Here is a 19,803-nt window from a genome sequence, read left to right on the forward strand (position 1 = left end):
TAAAGGCTCGGACTCAGGCACCTACCCTACCCTAGAAGGGTTAGGCATGGTGTCGATGTATTTTTATTTTTATGTATACTGTATTGGTTATAAATAAAATATAAAAAAAAAATTCTAGTCTTGGTTTATATTAAATATTTATATAGGTCGTTCTAAAGTTGAGGGAGCATGTAGTGTATTCTCTAATATTTCACGTGTAAAATCCATGTTATACAATGATGTTCTGACAGTTTGAATTTTTTTTTTTTTTTATATTTTATTTAGAACAATACAATACAAGAGATAAATAAAGACAAAAACAGGTCTTACACAGAATAAATCATTAACAACCACACAAACATGAACTTGAGATAACACAAATAACCCTCCTCACCCATACATGAAAACCCCTAGTGGCTAAAGCTCCCGCTTCACACACGGAGGGCCCGGGTTCGATTCCCGGCGGGTGGAAATTCCGACACGTTTCCTTACACCTATTGTCCTGTTCACCTAGCAGCAAATAGGTACCTGGGTGTTAGTCGACTGGTGTGGGTCGCATCCTGGGGGACAAGATTAAGGACCCCAATGGAAATAAGTTAGACAGTCCTCGATGACGCACTGACTTTCTTGGGTTATCCTGGGTGGCTAACCCTCCGGGGTTAAAAATCCGAACAAAATCTTATCTTATCTTATCTTATCTTATCTTAATAACCGACTAATTCCAATTGCATTGGTATATGATTAACAAAACACACCATAATATGCATATATTGTCACTTTGTAAATTATAAAGTAGGACACCGTATACGTTAAATACAATTAACGTAATGTATTGAGAATAAGGTAAAAACAATATGTTCATCAAACACAGAATATATTAATAAACAAGGATCCAACACACTGACACCTCTACAATCATCTAACAACATGCATATGAGTAACATACATAGAACAATGTCCTACTGCAAAATCAAACACATATATTGAGTATACTCGTCACAAACCATGAATACACATCATACGCCCAAGTTCATACACATTCACCCGCTACATACCAGGAGGCGACCCCGTTTCCACCCCTGACAGCCCATTAACATAACACATTGTACCATCCCTACCCTGCCCCACCCACCTAATTTACAAATTTAATAAAACCTCTGATGTAAGGTCTCTATATCCCTCAGAGAAATCCCGCTCCCACCTCCTCCCATAAAGTTCTCTATTACGGCACAACGTTTTATAAAACGTAACAGCCAATACCCTCCTCTTCACCTCACTTACCCCTTTCCCCCTCATTCCCCACATAATGTAGACATAATCTACCATAATGTACCCCACAGCCCTAATAATACTTTCATCCATACCCCCCACATCAAGACTCAATGCCCGCAGAACAGAGAAGTATTGACCACTTATCTTATGCAACACCCTGCTCAACCAACCCCTGACGCTCCCCAACCCCTCACAAAAATACACTACATGGAATGCAGAATCCTCCCCGCCACATATTCCACATACCCCCCCCCCTCAACCACCCGTCTAGCTCGTAAGACCACTCCCGATGGTAAAATCCCATGCAAAAACCGATACATCACCTCACGTCCACGGGGTTGTAACCTTAACCTACCAAACCTTCTCCATATACATCCCAAGTCATACATGGGGAAAATCCCCTCCACCGGAGCCACAACCCTTTCCGCCGACATCCTACACAGCCTACTTATTTTTACCTTACCCAGATCCCTAACCATCACCACTGCCCTCAAAATAGTTTCACACTCCCTCAACTCCGTCCCAGAAAACATGTGTTGCAATTTATTGTGTACCTTAACCAGCCCCCCCCCACTCACACCCTCCCTCATCACCTCCCTTTTAATAAAGATACATTTGACCCTCCTCTTTAAGTTCATTAAACCCAACCCCCCCTGATGCACAGGTAACATTACTACATCCCTTCTAAGCCAATCACAACCTGAACCCCACAAAAATTTAAAAACCCCTCTAAGTATAGTTGCAATTGCCGTCCCCGTTAAAGGGAACACGGCAGCCACATGCCAAACCTTGCTATACAATAAAACGTTAATTACAATGGCACGCTGCACAAGGGTCAAATGATAAGGCCGCAATGCTCCCAATCGACCCAGTATCCTTTCTACCAACCTGACCGAATTATTAACACGTGCAACCTCAAGATCATCCGCATAGATTAGACCACAAATTTTTAATGACATCACCCACTTCTTTACGACTGCACTACCCCACTCGACCCGCTCCCCCCAAGTTCCTAACCCCATAACCATGGACTTCTCCGAATTTACCCTCATACCAGTTGCACATGCAAACGTGTCGACCACTCCATCTAAGGCGTTTATGGACATCCCCTCTCTAACCAATACAGTGGTATCATCTACATACCCTATGAGAACAGGCCAAACGCCCCCAGTACCCCCGCAAACCCCTTCACTAACGCCCATATGGCGCTCCACCATTCTATAAAAGGGGTCCTGTATGCATGCAAATAAAAGCTGTGACATAGGACACCCCTGTCTAAGACCTCTGCCCATTACAATCCTCCCCCCTAATCTTCCATTAATCTGTACTCTCACCATTGCCCCTCTATATAACGCCTCTACCCATCCCACTATTTCTTCCCCATAGCCCTGTTTCCTAAGGATAGCTCTCAACGCCTCCCGCTCCACCCTATCATAAGCCAGTCTAGTGCAACCAAACCCCCCCCCCCGTCCCCCCCTTTTTCTTCCACGAAATCCCTTAAAAGACCATGTCCCACCCCCATAGACCTACCTGGCAACCCAAACTGGGTTTCCGATACAACCCTCCCTACAACACACTTGAGCCTATTTCCTAAAATTTTTGCAAATAACTTATAATCCGTGCATAACAACGATATTGTTCTATAGTCCCTGAGCGAATGCTGTTCCTTACCCTTCGGTACCAAAACAACTACAGCTGATGCCTGTCTTCCACCCAACCTTCCCCTTACCTTCATCAAGTTTAGTAACCTCACCAAAAAAACTTTTATTAACTCCCAATGCTGTTGATAAAACTCCGCCGGCAGTCCATCGATTCCCGGTGCTTTGCCCTTTCGCATGGCACTCAAAGCTCTCCATATTTCCCCCTCAGTTATGTCCCCCACCAAAGCTTCCCTATCACTGTGTCCTAACCTACATGGCACACTTCCACACACCCTCTCTAAATCCCCTAATCCTACCCCTTCCTCCCGCCAATACTTTTCGTACCATGTATCCGCAAACAACCCCATCCCATCCGTAGTGTGGATTACCTGACCCGCCCTATACCCTCCCACCGACTCAAGAACCTCCAAACATGGAATAGCTGTTGCCTGCTGACGTTGTTTTTGTCTGCGCAACACACACGAAGACGGCCTATCTCCCCATAACACCTCCTCCACCCCCGCCATTACTCTCACCGCTTGGAACCGCTCGTCCTGAATTTCCCGCAACCGCTCTTTAAGTATCATAATGTTGTCCATCGGATAGACACCCTCTACTGTCCCTTTTACATAACAACCTCGTAACCTGTCCTCCAAATAATTAATCAACCCAAATTTTAAAGAATTAATCCTTTTCCCCTCCCGCACATAATAATGCCGAATCCAGTCCTTAGCCACACCATCCCACCACGTCACCACGTCCTCCACACCTTGTACCTCCTCAGTTAATCTCTCCCACAGCTCCCGAAAACCCCCCAACCCCTCCTCATCTTCCAACAGACTCGTATTTAATTTCCAATATCCCCTAGAGATACAAGCTAGAGAATCCCACTCTACTTCTGCGACAACCGCCCTATGATCTGAAAAAGCTAGGTCAATAGTACGGACAGACTTTGACAATACCTTATGAGACATATACAACCTGTCTAACCTAGCTGTGTAACCTCGCCTCACGAAAGTATGCTCCACCTCCCACGCTCCCCCACCTACACATCCCTCAACTGAACGTCCACCAATAGATTGCGTAATGCTGTCAACATATGCCCCGCCCCTCGTGGTTCCACATCCGCTCTCCTGATCACACAATTCCAGTCCCCACCTACGATGGCCACTTACTCTCATCAAACCACGGAAAGCAAAAACTAGATCATCACACACAAAATCCCTCTTTACTTTCATATCATTTTCAGCTGGTGCATACACACTTACAAAGGTTACCCTCTGCCCCATCCACCACCCATCCACACGCAACACCCTCCCCCCCCACCCCCTTCACGTCTTTGCAACACAAACGGGCTCGCCTCCTTTATCAATAAACCCACACCACCTTTCAAACGTGCCGATGGCAGAGTCAACACCGTATACCCTTCCACCTCGAGCACTCTACCCTCCCTGAAATTATGCTCCTGTAGAAAGACTACGTCCACTCTGTATCGACGTAAGAGCATACGAAAGCATTCCCTCTTCTTACCAGTACACAGTCCATTCACATTCACAGTCATGCATTTAAGGCCTTTCTAAAGCTTCCAATCCTTTCTCCTCTCACCCTTCCCAGGGCCTCTTGCCCCAGGGTCAACATGTGGTTTGTCACCATCCACCCCCCCCCTTTTCGATGCCTCTTATCCTGGCTGTCACGAAAATATACATCCTTCCTCCCAGACCTCTGCGCGGGTGTCAGGACATCATCTGAGTCTGACGCAGCCGCCCTCTTCCTCGTGACACTCTCTACCGCCATACCGTCTTCCGAAGATTCCTCACAGTGAACATCAACCTCTACTGTGACCTGTCGCACAGAGCTCGGTGACTCCTCTCTGTGCCTGCAGTTGTCCTCCTTCCTTCTCGTGCCTGTCCCGCCACACTCTCCTTTCAACTCAGGCACCATTTCACGGACCAAGCCATTATCCTCGCCCGAAGAAGGTAAATTTTTCAATACCTCGTCGAGCTCCTCCTCCAGCTCTTGCACCTCCTGCTGAATTAGCACTTCCTCCCCCGTCACCGGCAAAGTGGCCATTTTTGGCTCCACACAACTCGTGCCTCGCCCATGATGCACCACAAGAGACTTTCCACAATTTCACTCCACAGACGGCCATCTCCTCGGTTTCCTTTGGAATTCTCCTCCACGACATCCACACCTGTAACTGGTGCTCCACCTGTTGGTGCCGGCGCCCTCCACTGCCTCCCACACGTCGCTGCCATATGGTCATACTCCCCACACAACCTGCATGTCCGTCGCTGCCCAGCATACGCCATTAGAATCTGGGTCCTAAACTCCGGCATCACGACGTATGACGGGATCGGGTGCCTCAGTGTCATTTTGAGGGAGAATGTACCCTCCGGACGTCCCATGTACGCACCTGCCGCCCACTTGCCTTGGGTTGCCAGATGCACGGTACCATAAGCTGCAAACACCTTCCGTAAGTCCTCCTCGTCAGCCTCGAAGGGGACATTGCGCAACTTCACCCACGTATAGTGGCGAGAGACGTCTATGAGTCGCACTTTGACAGCTGGAGTTACATCAATACTCACATGCTCAAATTTCGTCACCAACGACTCGTACACAGCCGTCGAATTTAACTTGACGAATAGACGATAGGCCCCATTCAGGGCCACACCATAAACCTCATCATCCTGCACTCCGTACGTTTCCCGGATGATTGCCGGAAGTAACACCTGCGCCGTAGAGGGGGAAAATCGCCCCACGAAGCAGCTCAACGCCGACAGTGTTCACCCTACGTCGGATACTCAGCGCCATATTGTTGCTATGAGAGCTCTCCTGACAAACAGCAGAGGGGTGCTGTGCACAACCGCACTCCACCGCAGTCAGGCAGCTAATGGCAGTTTGAATTACTTGGTTGATGTTTTATCAATATTGATGTTAAATATTGTGGGTGTTTATTCTTCCACTTATACAGGTGTGTGTGTATAGTAATATAATGTACATATCTGTGTTCCTATGTACTTTTATATTTTTGTTTTGTAGTTTATGCATCACCAACTTCTGGTAATTTCTCATTAAGGCTTAATGAGGTAAGGGCATAACCTTGATTGTTTGGCTACTTATGGCTTTTTCTCAAAACGGTGCATGTAAATATTTTTGTCGGCACTGGCTTTATTAATTATAGTAAGGGGGGATTTGGTAGGTCATGTTGTTGGATGTGTAACTGGTGGTAATATACCATCAGCTATAGTGTTATTTACGTACTGGGATTGTGTGGTAGTGGAATTTTGTTAATATCCAGTATACTTCTTATTTTATTGATCACTTATACATCCTTGTATTTGTTGTAAGAAAATGAGGGGGCAGGGGACTGGATTATATGAGAATGACTTTGTATATAAACTTTCATGTACAATGTAAATACGTGTGACATTCTTTGGATTATATAGCCTTTTGTGTGTAAGAAACTGGATGTATCTATGAATTTAATAAACCCACCTGTATGTTCAGGAATGGGTTGTCCTTCGTGTAGTCTCATGTAAGTTTGCATTTTTTGGGGGATTTAAACAGTTTAAGTTGAACGAGTGTTTTCTTATGTATAAGTTAGTGATGGGATAGGGAACGTGGAGCTGTTTTGTTTCATATTTAATGGATAACATGTCTTAGTTTATGTGACGTATGTATAGCATACATGTATAATGTGTATTGTGCTTTTTAAATAAAATATAAAAAAAAAATTATAGCAACGGTGCCAGAATTCATTTTGTGTGTAACAAATGCACTTTGGCACAGTTACCCTTTAGCAGTGATGACGTTGATTTACCTAATTTTAATACAAATGACCCATTGCCATATATTGATGATTATGATTGTTTTATGAAAACAGGCCTTCACTTTATTCATGTCAATGCAAGATCACTTCTTCCTAAATTGGCAGAGATTAGGATTCTAGCTAACAAATTTTTTTTTTTTTTTTTTTTTTTTTTTTTTTTTTTTTTTAAATTTTTTTTTAAATATGTATTGAATATCATTGAAAATGTTCATGAGAAAAACCATTAAAGGTATATACAAGAAAGTAAACATACATACAATACATACATATATATATACATATACACATATATATACATATATATATATATACATATATATACATATATATATATATATATACATACATATATATACACATACATATATATACATATATATACACATACATACATACATATACATACATATATACACACACATACAACACATGCATATATATACACATACATAGTTATAAGTCGATAATTCCAAATATAACTGTATTGTACTTGAAACACTCGGAACAAATAATGTTAAAATTGCACCCCAGACATACCTCATATAACATTCATCAAACTCATCATGCTACCGACCATTCTAGGAAACCAGCCCATTTCATCCCCCTTACCTGCCTTTCAACTCCCGTAAATCCCGTAAAGTGAAATTCCTATAACCCTCACTTAAATCCCTCTCCCATCTCCCCCCATACACCTCCTTATTTCTACACTTTGTCCTATAAAAAGTTGCTGTTAATGCATTAATTCTTTCACACACGTTCGCTCCTCTCATAGCCCAAGACATATAAATATAATCCGTAATTATATACCCTACCGCATTCTCTACCATCTGATTCACCCCACCTATGTCTAAGCTTAAAACCCTCAACACCTGCAAACCCCCCCCTCCCACTAACCTTATTACCTTACCCAACCAAACCCTTATTAGTTCAATACATTCGCAAAAATACACTATATGGAAAACAGTCTCCCATCCACCACAAGCCTTGCATATCCCATCCTCCCGTATTCTCTTATGGAATAAAACCATTCCAGACGGTAAGATCCCATGTAAAAATCTATACATTACTTCTCGTACTTTAGGTTTTAAACGTAATTTGTTCAAACGCCCCCAGATATTACGCCAATCATACATCGGATAAACACCTTCTACCACTGCTACCACTGCCTTACCTTCCACCCCATCAAGGTTTCCCAATTTAATATGTGAAGGATCGCTCATGTTTATGATGACCCGTAACATTGCCTCACCTATTATGAACTCCCTACCCACCCACCACCGTTGCATATCCTGACGTATCTTATGAAGTCCGCCTTCCCTCGCCCCCCCCTCCCGCTTATAACTACGTTTCAAATACACACTCATAATCCTCTTTTCAACAGCTATAAGACCCAGCCCTCCACGGCCAACCGGGAGTGTGACAACCGCTCTACCTAACCATTCGCTTCCAGTACCCCAAATGAATCTAAAAACGCGCTTTTGTAACCTTTGTATCTCACTACGAAGTATCGGATATATTGCTGCTACATGCCAAAGTTTACTATATAATAGGACATTCGTTGTAATTACTCTTTGATGCAAAGTTAAGTGTGCAGCTCGTAAACCACTGAGGCGCTTCAGTACACCATCTACAATACGCACTGAATTTATTTGTTGTGCTAACTTGATATCACTTACATAAACGATCCCACATATCAGTAATTGGTCCACCTTTTTCCACCTTTCAACTACTTCACATTCCTCACTTAACCTATCTCCAAGATCCATATACTTCGTTTTCTCCTTATTAATTGACATGCCAGAAGCCTTTTCAAAAACATTTACTAACTTTTCCACCCGAGGCAAATCCCTGTTACCACTTACTAAAATCGTTGTGTCATCAACATATCCAACAATGCCAGCCCCCCCACCCCTTTCGTCACCAACCCCATTTGCTGCCAATAAGACCCTAATTCCTCTATAAAAGGGATCCTGTAAACACGCAAAAAATATTTGTGAAAGGGGACAACCTTGACGTAGACCCCTGCTCATCTGAATTTGTTCTCCTAACCTTCCATTTACCTGCACCCGCAAGGATGCATCTTGATACATTAATTTGGCCCATGATATAATTTCCTCTCCAAACCCCTGCCATCTCATAATCTTCCATAACGCTTCCCTTTCTACACTATCATATGCCGCCTCCCAATCTATAGCCAACACCCCCCCCACTCCCAATTTTACTCTTTCTTCAATAAAACTTCTAATCAAACCATGCCCGTCATACATAGACCTTCCCGGCACCCCATATTGTCCCTTATCGATCACTTTACCCAGGACCTTTTTTATTCTGTTAGCTAAAATTCTTGCAAAAATCTTATAATCACCACACAATAACGAAATAGCACGATAGTCTTTAACTGTTAATGGCTCACCTTTAGGCACTAAAACGACCACAGCCATCCGCTGCTGTGCCCCTAAAACCCGATCCCGCTTAATGATATTGAATAATCTTACCAAAAATTCTTTTAAAACGCTCCAATTTTGGAGATAAAAGTCACTGGGCAACCCATCAATTCCTGGTGCCTTTCCTAATTGCGCCCCGGATAAAGCTACCCATGTCTCGCACTCCGTTATCGGCCCTTCCAAAACGAATCGATCATGCTCTGTCAACTCACACTGCACAAACCTTCCAATTGACTGTAATGCTATTTCACTTATTCCCACACTTTGCGTTTTCAACTTAACCCAAGCATCAATATACCCACTCATACCCTCAGTCGTCGTCAACACCTGGTCCACTTTATACCCTTGCATACCTACCTGAACATTCAACCCCATTAACTCCATTGCCTTGCGACGTGTGTGTTGACTCCGCAACACACACGCCGACGGCCGATCTCCCCACAAAACCTCCTCAATCCCGCCCTTAAGCCTTTCCCCATCAAACCTCTCATTTTGTAAATTCCGGATATTTTCCTTCAAACTTTCAATTTCAATAACAGGATAATTAGCATTAATGTGTGCATAACAGTCGCGCAACTGCCCCTCTAAATATTTTTGAAAACCGTATTGTAACTGATTATATCTCTTCCCTCGATTAATATAATATTCCTTGATACGTTTTTTAGCTATTGTTTCCCACCAATTAACCATGGCAACATCCCCTGGTGCTTCTACCACTAAACGATCCCACATATGTCCAAAAGACAAAAGACTATCCTCTTCCTTTAATAACTTTACATTCAATTTCCAAAATGATGGACCCCTCCGAGGCACACCCTCAATATCCACATCTATTACCACTCCTCTATGATCCGAAAAAACCACATCTATCACATCCACCCTCCGCACAGTAACCGCACAAGGCACGTACATTCGGTCCAACCTCGCCGCATAACCTCGTTTAATGAAGGTATGCTCTACCATCCCTCCCCCCCCACACACATCCTTTAACCCCACCCCGGTCAATATATCCCCCAATATACCCAAACAACACCCCGCACCTCTGGGCTCCACATCTTTACGACGTATCACGCAATTCCAATCTCCGCCTATTATTGCAACATTCGGTAAACCACGTAAAAAATAGACCAGCACGTCCCGAACAAATTTAGTTTTAATACTCACGTCACCCTCAGCCGGACCATATACACATACTAAACTAATGGGAACCCTACCCCAAGTTCCATCCACCCTAATTACCCTCCCCTCCCCCCCTTCACTACGCCTTACTATAAACGGGCTAGTTTCCTTTACCAAAATGGCAGCCCCACCTTTCAAACGTGTCGCATGTTCCATGTACACATTATAACCACTCATATCCAACTCATAACCAGGCCTAAAATTATGTTCCTGTAAGAATACCACATCCACACCAAGTCTCACCAAATACTCATTAAACCACTTAAGCTTCCTCTCAGCTCTCAACCCGTTAATATTTATAGTAAAACACTTGAATTCAACAAATGGGTTTTCCTTTTGTCCCCGGCATTGACTTTACCCCAGTTCGTTTTGCAACACCTCTGTCCCTCCCCCCTTTGTTGGGAATCACCTTTGCAATCCCTTGATCCTTGGGTTCACCATTCCCTCTCTTCTGTACCTCCACCCAAGACTTTTTCCCAGGGCGTTGGGCAGGAGTGAGCACATCATCAGAATCCGATGATGCTGCAGTCCTCTTTCGTGTCCCGCCCTCCACCTGCATTTTGACATCTGAAGCACCGTCCTGATGCACCTCCACCTCTACTGCATGCACCTTCAATCCTGTAGACTCTCTCGTCGACAAACCGTCATCTTCTGCCATACCATCATTCACAGCCTTCCCCAGAACTGAGCCTGGGTCTTCCACCTGATCTAGGACCGATTCCTCTAACAAGTCATCCAACGCCTTTACCAAAGACGCCGCCACTTCTTCACCCATATTAGGTAGTCTCTCCTCAAAAACCTTATGTATGTCCAATGACTGAGATTCTCCTTGTAGCGTTACAACTGGCGATTCAAGCTCCTTTTCCTTGTCTACCTCCTCACTCCATGACAACCGTTGTTGGGGCGGTGTAGCAAGAGACTGTTCTCGCTCATCACCAACCTCGTCCACTGGCTGCTGTTGCTGCTGTTGCTGTTGCTGCTGTTGCCGTTGCTGTTGTGCCGGGTACCCACTTCGTTTCTCACACTGCGCCGCGATGTGGTCATATGACCCACATAGCCGACACGTACGTTGTTGCCCCGCATACGTTACATAGACTTGAGTCCTTAATTCTTTCAACACAATATATGAAGGAATAGGGTGCCGAAGAGTCATTTTAACTGTATACGCGCCTTCCAGCGCACCTGCATACGGTCCAGTTGCCCATCTCCCTGCTGTGGCTACGTGAACCGTCCCATAAGTACGCAGTTCACTGGTAATATCAAAATCAGTCGCCTCAAAAGGCACATTCCTGATTTTCACCCAGGTGTAATGTCGAGATACATCATGAAGTCTCACCGACACAGCTGTATTAACCTGTATGATGGTCTCCTGATACTTGTCGACCACTGCCTCGTAGACTTGTGCAGACGTCATCTTAACGAAGATTCTTGTCATTCCATTTAATGCGACACCACATATCTCCTCATTTGCTATACCATAGGTATCGCGAATGATCGCTGGTAATAATAAATCCATGTTGGATCCTGTGACAGCACCACGGATCATCTCAATGCAGACAGTGTTGATTCTTCTTCTGCTATTCAGCGCCATGTTGGAGAAAATAAAGTTTCCACCAACCAACGCTAGGGGCAGCTCAATCAGGTAAACTGCGCAAAACAAACTCAAACAGGAGCGTCTGCGCAGCTCGTCCACACGGCTCGGAGGCGATGAGGACAATGGGTTTGAAGTGCTTCCTAAGACCAAACCCATCTTAGTAGGAACTAGTTACCGCCCTCCTACCCAGGACCAGTTCTTAGAAGACTTTTCCAGAGTCTTGTCCGGAGTTGAAAACAATTGCGAGACAATAATACTTTTTTTTTTTTATATTTTATTGAAAACTTACATGGTACCAAAATATAGACATAAAAACTGTTTTTGTCAAAAGACAAGAAAACAAAACTTACACAATTTATAATCTCACCACAAAATATACCTAATCCATTGAACTAAACCCTTACACTATAGTATCTCTCTCTCAATCCCTTTCAATGTGCAGGATGATAAACTTTTGCAGCCACATAATAGTGGTAACCCCCCTTTTCATGTAATTAGCCTGAAACAATGTACATATATACACATGACATGACAAAAGTGTATAACCTAAATCAAAAAGAATCATGTTATTTTTTTGACAGTTAGTACATACAAACTAACAGATCTTAGCATTTACTAACTTACATTTTATAAAAGTTATAAATAACTAAAAACTAACAAACAACTAACAAAATATGAAAAATTGTTCAAATAAATGGACCAACAATAACTTTTACACAATACAAAAACGTCAAAAACATCTTATGCTAAATATAAAAGTTTTATACAATGTTAGATTCAGTACTAAGTCTAGTATATACACTTCATGCAAACTTATAGATGTATTATGCCTTTAAATCTAAAGCCATTTAAACAATGTTCCAGAGCAATATCAGACTTACTCTGTCATGCACTAAGTTACACAATATAACTTATGGCTCCTAATAAAACATGTACCGGGCAGTACTACCTCAATCATGAACAAAACCAACCTGGCAAAAGACACTTCAGAAAGCCACCCCCTGCCATCCCCTGACCCCATGCTATCTGTATTAAAAAAAAACACAAACTCACGTTCCCTTCCATGCTCAAGTTCGTACCTGACGTCGAAAGTCATAAAACCCCTGTCTCAACCAAATGTCACCAGTTCACCCCCCCTACGCTCCCCCCCTTTCCTAACGACTTTACACCCATATGCTCCACTACCACACACTTTTATTCCACCTTCCATCCTCCACTAATCTCAAAAAAGAACAAAAAAACCAGTTTAGGGAGAACCCGCCCAATCCAGCTCTAAACTACACCCAACCCTAACATTACACCTACCGATAGATTACGATAACCCAAGGGAAAACTATTTACCCACAACCTCCCATATAGTAGCCTATTTCTGCATACTGTACGATACACACTCGCCGCAAGCGCCCGCACCCTATATTCACCCCCCACCTCCCGCATGCACCAAGACACATACAAAAAATCTGCCACTATATACATCACTGCCCTCCGAATGTCCTTGGAAACCCCTCCCACATCGAAATGCAAAGCCCTCAAAGTCGAAATGTTTCTTGCCCCTCCCGCCACTATACCCAGAACTCTCGCTAACCAAGCCCTTACAAAACCCAAGGTTTCACAAAAATATATGGCATGAAAAGCCGTCTCCTCTTCCTCACAATGCAAACAAGTGCCAGCACCTACATAACCCATTCTATATAACACTGACCTTGTAGCTAGAATTCCCATAAAGAATCTATAAACCACTTCACGAACCCTTGGCTTTAATCTGATCTTCCGAAAGTCTTCCCAAATGCCCCTCCAATCATACATTGGGTATGTAGCTACTCCCTGTATCACTGTACCCTGCCTACCTATCCTCCCAAGCCTACTTACCCTTACTTTTTTTGCTTCCCTTACTGCCAACAAATTTCGCACCATATCTTCACACTCCAGTAGTTCCTTTCCCTTCCACCATTTTCGCACATCCTTCATGACCTCTCCCACCCTTCTACCCCTCTCCCCTCCCACCCTCAAGTATCGCTGCTTCACATACACTGCCTTCACTCGTGTGTCCAAAGGTATAAGACCCAGCCCACCCTGCCGCACGCCCATCGTCACCACCTCCTTCCGTAGCCATGGCTTCCCATAACCCCACACATACCTCAAAACCACCCTCTCCAGTTCCTGAATATCACACGACCTCAGGGGATATATTTCTGCCACGCCCCACACTTTACTGTACACAAGTGTATTTACTACCACCACCCTCTGCTGCAATGTTATATCCCCAGCCCTCCACCCGCGCATCCTACCCATCGCTCTACTCACTACTTCTTTGGAATTTATTCTCTGTGCCTCCCCAGCGTCCGCCATATACACAACCCCACATATCTTAATTCTATCCACTACGTTCCACCCATACTGTTCCCCCAAACCCCCCCCCACCCACGTGCCTACTTCTAATAACTTTGACTTTGCTCCATTAACCCTCATCCCTGTCGCCCCACCAAAAATCTCTATTATACGCCCCATATTCCCCAATCCTATTTCCCCTCCAACCAAAACTGTGGTGTCATCCACATACCCCACAATACCACATCTCCCAGGACCCACCTCTCCCTGTTCCCACACTCCTTCCTCTATAAGCCTATAAAAAGGGTCCTGCATGCATGCAAAGAGGATTTGAGACAAGGGGCAACCCTGTCGCAAACCCATCCCCATCTGCACTGGCAACCCTAACTTCCCATTAACCTGAACCCTGACCGTTGCAGGCGTATACAAAGTAGTCGCCCAGCGCACCATCTCATCACCAAAACCCTGTTTTTTCAAAATACACCACAACATATGTCTATCTACACTGTCATAAGCCTGCATCCAATCAATCCCCAAGATCCCCCCCCGTTGTCTACCCTCCACAAAATCCTTAATTCTTCCATGCCCCTCACGCATACTTCGACCTGGAATCCCACACTGTCCTCTATGTAGGACTCGGTCAAGCACCTTTTTCATACGGTTACCTAAAACCTTCGCAAAAACTTTATAATCTGCACACATGAGGGAGATCGCCCTAAAAGCACCCAAGGTCTTCCCCCCCCTCCCTTATAGACCAAAACTACTACCCCCGTGCCCTGCGATTCCCCCAACACTCCTCTTTCCTTCATACAGTTAAACAACCGGACCAGACATTCCTTCATACAATCCCAATGTGTAATATAGAAATCATTAGGAATTCCATCAATCCCCGGCGCTTTTCCCCTACTCAAGCCCATTATCGCCTCCTCCACCTCCTCCTCACTGATCCTACCCTCTATTACCGCCCTCTCCTCCTCCCCTAAAAAACCTCGAATTCCTTCTCCCAGAATCTCTCCCTCCCTCTCTCCACCCTCCCTCTGCTTAAAATTCTCCCTAAACCAATAATCAGCATAATTGCTCATTCCATCGGTGGTACTAAGTACCTGCCCCACCCTATATCCCCCCACCCCTTTACACACCTCTAATCCCATAATCGTGGTCATCTGTTGCCTATTCCTAAATCTCCTCAAAACACATCCTGACGGTTTGTCACCCCATAGAACCTCCTCTAAACCTTCCCTCACACGTATCGCATCAAAACGAGAGTTTTGTATATCCCTCAATCTTCCCCTTAAAACCTCTATTTCTCCATGTCTGGCCCCCCCTCCCCCTTCATAACAATCATTTAGCTGCCCCTCTAAATATTTCTGTAAACCATACCTCCACCTCGCCTCATCCCTTCCTCTATGCTGGTAATAGTCCCTAATCTGCAATTTAGCGTGCTTCTCCCACCATTCCAAAACATCCTCCTCTTCGTTGCGAGCCTCCCATAGTTGCTTCCACAATTCCCTAAAAAACAACCCCTCCTCCTCTCCCTGGAGTAGCCTCACATTCATTTTCCAATAACCCACATACCTACGAACCATCCCTTCCCATGCCATCTCTGCCAAAACGGCACGATGGTCCGAAAAACCTAAATCTATCGTCATTACACGTTCTACTGTTATATCTCGAGTTATATATATACGATCCAACCTGGCAGCATAACCCCTCCGCAGAAACGTGTGCTCTACTTTCCACCCATCGCCCCTGACTATGTCATAAACCCCTGCATCCCTCAACAAATCCCTCAATACCCCAAGCACACACCCTGCCCCTCTCGGTTCCACATCCTTATTCCTGATTACACAATTCCAATCCCCACCTATTATAGAAACCATTGGTAAACCCCGCATGTAGAAAAGCAAAACCTCCCTTACAAAATTCACCTTAACCCGTATGTTACTATCTGCCGGCATATATATCCCCAGAAAACATACTCTAATCTCGCCCCATATCCCTTCCACCCTCACCACCCTCCCCTCCCCTCCCTCTTCCCACTTGAGCATGTGGAATGGGCTGGACTCCCTCACTGCCACTGCCACCCCACCCTTTAATTTCCCTGAACTACCAACATACATCCTAAAACCGTTCAGCCTCAACTCTCTGCCATACTTGAAATTGTGTTCTTGAATAAAACACACATCAATATTAAAACGCCGCAAAACATCCTCCAACCATACTCGTTTACCGTCAGCTCTAAGGCCATTCACGTTTATCGTTAGACACTTAAAGATTCAGAAAGGGTGGCTTTCCTCTATGTCTCTGTGTCCTGTCTGTTCCACTTTTTGCTGCTTCTGTCTTTTCTCGTACACTCTTTCCCGCCTGTACCCCCTCCCCCCCCTGTACACTACTCCGCCCTTTCTTAATCACTCCTGCCCACGTCTTCGTCCCTGTACGCTGAGCTGGTGTTATAACCTCCTCATCCGACGAGCCTCCAGCCCTCTTTCTAGATGTGCCCTCAATTTCCATATCAGTATTTCCATTGCCCTTGTGCACCTCAGCTTCCACCTGTATCAACTGCAACATGCCAGGCTCTGACCCCAGAGGCTCTGGAATCTGCTCAATCAAGTCCTTCTCAACCGTCAGAATGCTCCTGTCTGTAGCTGGGTTCTCCTCCGCAGGCACGTCCAGGAAAGACTTAATCATCTCCTGTAGGGGCGTAGATAACTCCTGTGGAGCACCGGTCTCTCCCACCCCCACAGGCTGCTGCTCAACTCCCGGGCCCGCTTGCGGGGGAATATCCGAAGCCACTGGTAGTGTCACACAATTCTCCAACACGCCCTCCACTTCGTCCGCCCAATTACCTTTGCCTGCCACACTCAAATTCTTCGGTAAAGGTTCCGCCTGAGACTCCGTGGCTACTTGCCGCTCCCAAGGCCGCGGCGCTGCTGCTCTACCACATCCGGCCGCCATGTGGTCAAAAGCGCCGCACAGGCGACACGTCTTTCGTTGTCCCGCGTAGGTCACGTACAGCTGTGTCCTAAAATCCTCCAGGACAACATACGATGGAATAGGTCTTCTTAAAGACATCTTGACGGTGTAAGATCCAGCCGGCAACCCTTCATAGATCCCCTCCGTCCATCGAACTAAAGTAATGTCATGCACCTCACCATATCTTTGAAATGTCTCTCTGATATCTACATCGTCTGCCTCGAAAGGAACGTTGCGGATCCTCACCCAGGTGTAGTACTTTGAGGCATCCCGCAGGCGTACCTCCAGACCAGATGATACGATGATGTTCTTCTCCTGGTACTGAGTCACCGTCCTTTCATATGCCTCCACTGTGCAGAACTTTATGAAGATTCGTGATGATCCATTCAGTGCTATTCCGTGTAAGTCTTCAACATCAATGCCAAACGTGTCCCGTATAATCGTTGGTAATAAAACAGGGGCATTCGTGGGGTATATTGCCCCTTTAACAAGGTCAACACACACGGTGTTGCTCCTCCTGCGGTAGCTGGCAGCCATCTTGGTGAAAACAGGAAGTTGCGCACCAGAGAAAGCAAGAGCTGTTTGCGCAGTGCGTCCACTCAGCCCGAAAGCGAAGAGGACAATGAGACAATAATACTGGGCGACTTCAATATCTGTTTTCAGCAGCAAAATAACGGGCTATGCAAAAGGTATAAGGAAATTCTAGGATTAAATAGTTACACTCAACTAATTAATACTCCAACCCGCATCACACAGTTCTCAGCCACCCTAATTGACCACATACTTTGTAACCGCTCTGAGAACATTAGTCAGTCAGGCGTCATTACCACAGGTCTTAGTGATCATTTCATCATTTACTGCACCAGGAAAATCACTAGGGATAGGATAGGCCTACACAGGACAATAAAAATGAGGTCAACTAGAAACTACAGTAAAGAAACACTGGTAAATAGGCTACACAATTGTGAATGGACAGAGATAACAAGTTGCACGGACGTAAACGATGCCTGGGAAAAATTCAAAACAATGTTCACTACCATCCTTGATAATATTGCACCAGTTAAAGAGGTTAGGATTAAACGAAGAACTGAACCCTGGATGAATACTGAGATATTAGATAATATGAAATTCAGAGACCAGCTGCTAAAAAGATTTAAAGCAAACAGACAGGATATTGCAACACTAAATGAATTCCAAAGAGTGAGGAACAGAGTACAGAGACTTATAAAAGGAGCAAAGGCAAAGCACTACTGCTCAAAAATTGAAGAGTATAAGCATAACCCCAGAAAGCTCTGGCAACAACTAAAACAGTTGGTGTATAGCCATAAGCCAGTAGATAGGTCTAACATAGTACTCACTATCGATAATGAGGTATGCCACGAAACATCTAAGGTGGCAAATTGCTTTAATTCCTACTACACATCTGTTGCATCAACACTAGTAAGTAAACTACCAGCTGCATCAAATACCTTTAACACAGACTCTGATAAGTTTCAAACATACTATACCAATAAAGGGGTAACCCCAAACAGTTGTCAACTAGTAAGTGTATCTCATGACTTTATTCAAAAATAACTAAGCAGGTTAAACCCAACTAAGAGCACAGGCCCTGATAACATCCCGTCTAAGTTCCTAAAAGATGGTGCTTCTGAACTGTCAATCCCTATTGCTCACATAATAAATCTATCAATCACCACTAATACCGTACCGGAGGGGTTCAAGGAGGCCAGAGTTACTCCTATCTTCAAGAAAAATAGTAGGTCTGATGTAAGCAACTATAGGCCTGTTAGTATACTCAGTATAATATCTAAAATTCTAGAGAGGGTGGTGTATTCTCAAGTAATTAAGTACCTTAATGACAACAACATTCTCCATAGCTATCAATCGGGCTTTAGAAGATCCTACTCAACCGACACCTCCCTTATTAATCTGATGGATTACCTGAGAACTGAAATGTCAAAGGGGAACCTCATAGGTATGGTAACCTTAGACCTGCAAAAGGCCTTCGATACTGTCAACCACAATATATTATGTAATAAACTTCAAGCTATCGGTATAGGTTCTGTAGACTGGTTTAAGTCCTACCTTAGCAACAGGAGACAAATAGTCAAAATCAACAAAACAGAATCAGAACCCCTGCCGATAACATGTGGAGTTCCCCAAGGTAGTATTCTAGGTCCCTTATTATTCTTATGTTATGTCAATGATATGCCTATCAGTGTCAAGTGCAAACTCCTACTGTATGCAGATGACAGTGCTCTGTTAGTGTCAGGAAAAGACCCACAAGATATTGCTAATGTTTTAACACTGGAACTGGAGTCCTGCAGCAAATGGTTAGTAGACAACAAACTATCATTACACCTAGGGAAAACTGAAGCCATTCTCTTTGGCACGAAACATAAACTGAGAAGGGTAAATAATTTTAATGTTCAATGTAATGGGGAGCCCATCACTTTGGTTTCATCAGTAAAATATTTGGGAATCCCCTTTGACCCATGCATGTCAGGAGAATTGATAGGGAACAGTGTAGTAAAGAAAGCGAATGCCAGACTGAAGTTCCTGTTT

Source organism: Cherax quadricarinatus, chromosome 62 (genome assembly GCF_038502225.1).
Source record: "Cherax quadricarinatus isolate ZL_2023a chromosome 62, ASM3850222v1, whole genome shotgun sequence".
In the NCBI taxonomy this organism is placed as follows: domain Eukaryota; kingdom Metazoa; phylum Arthropoda; class Malacostraca; order Decapoda; family Parastacidae; genus Cherax; species Cherax quadricarinatus.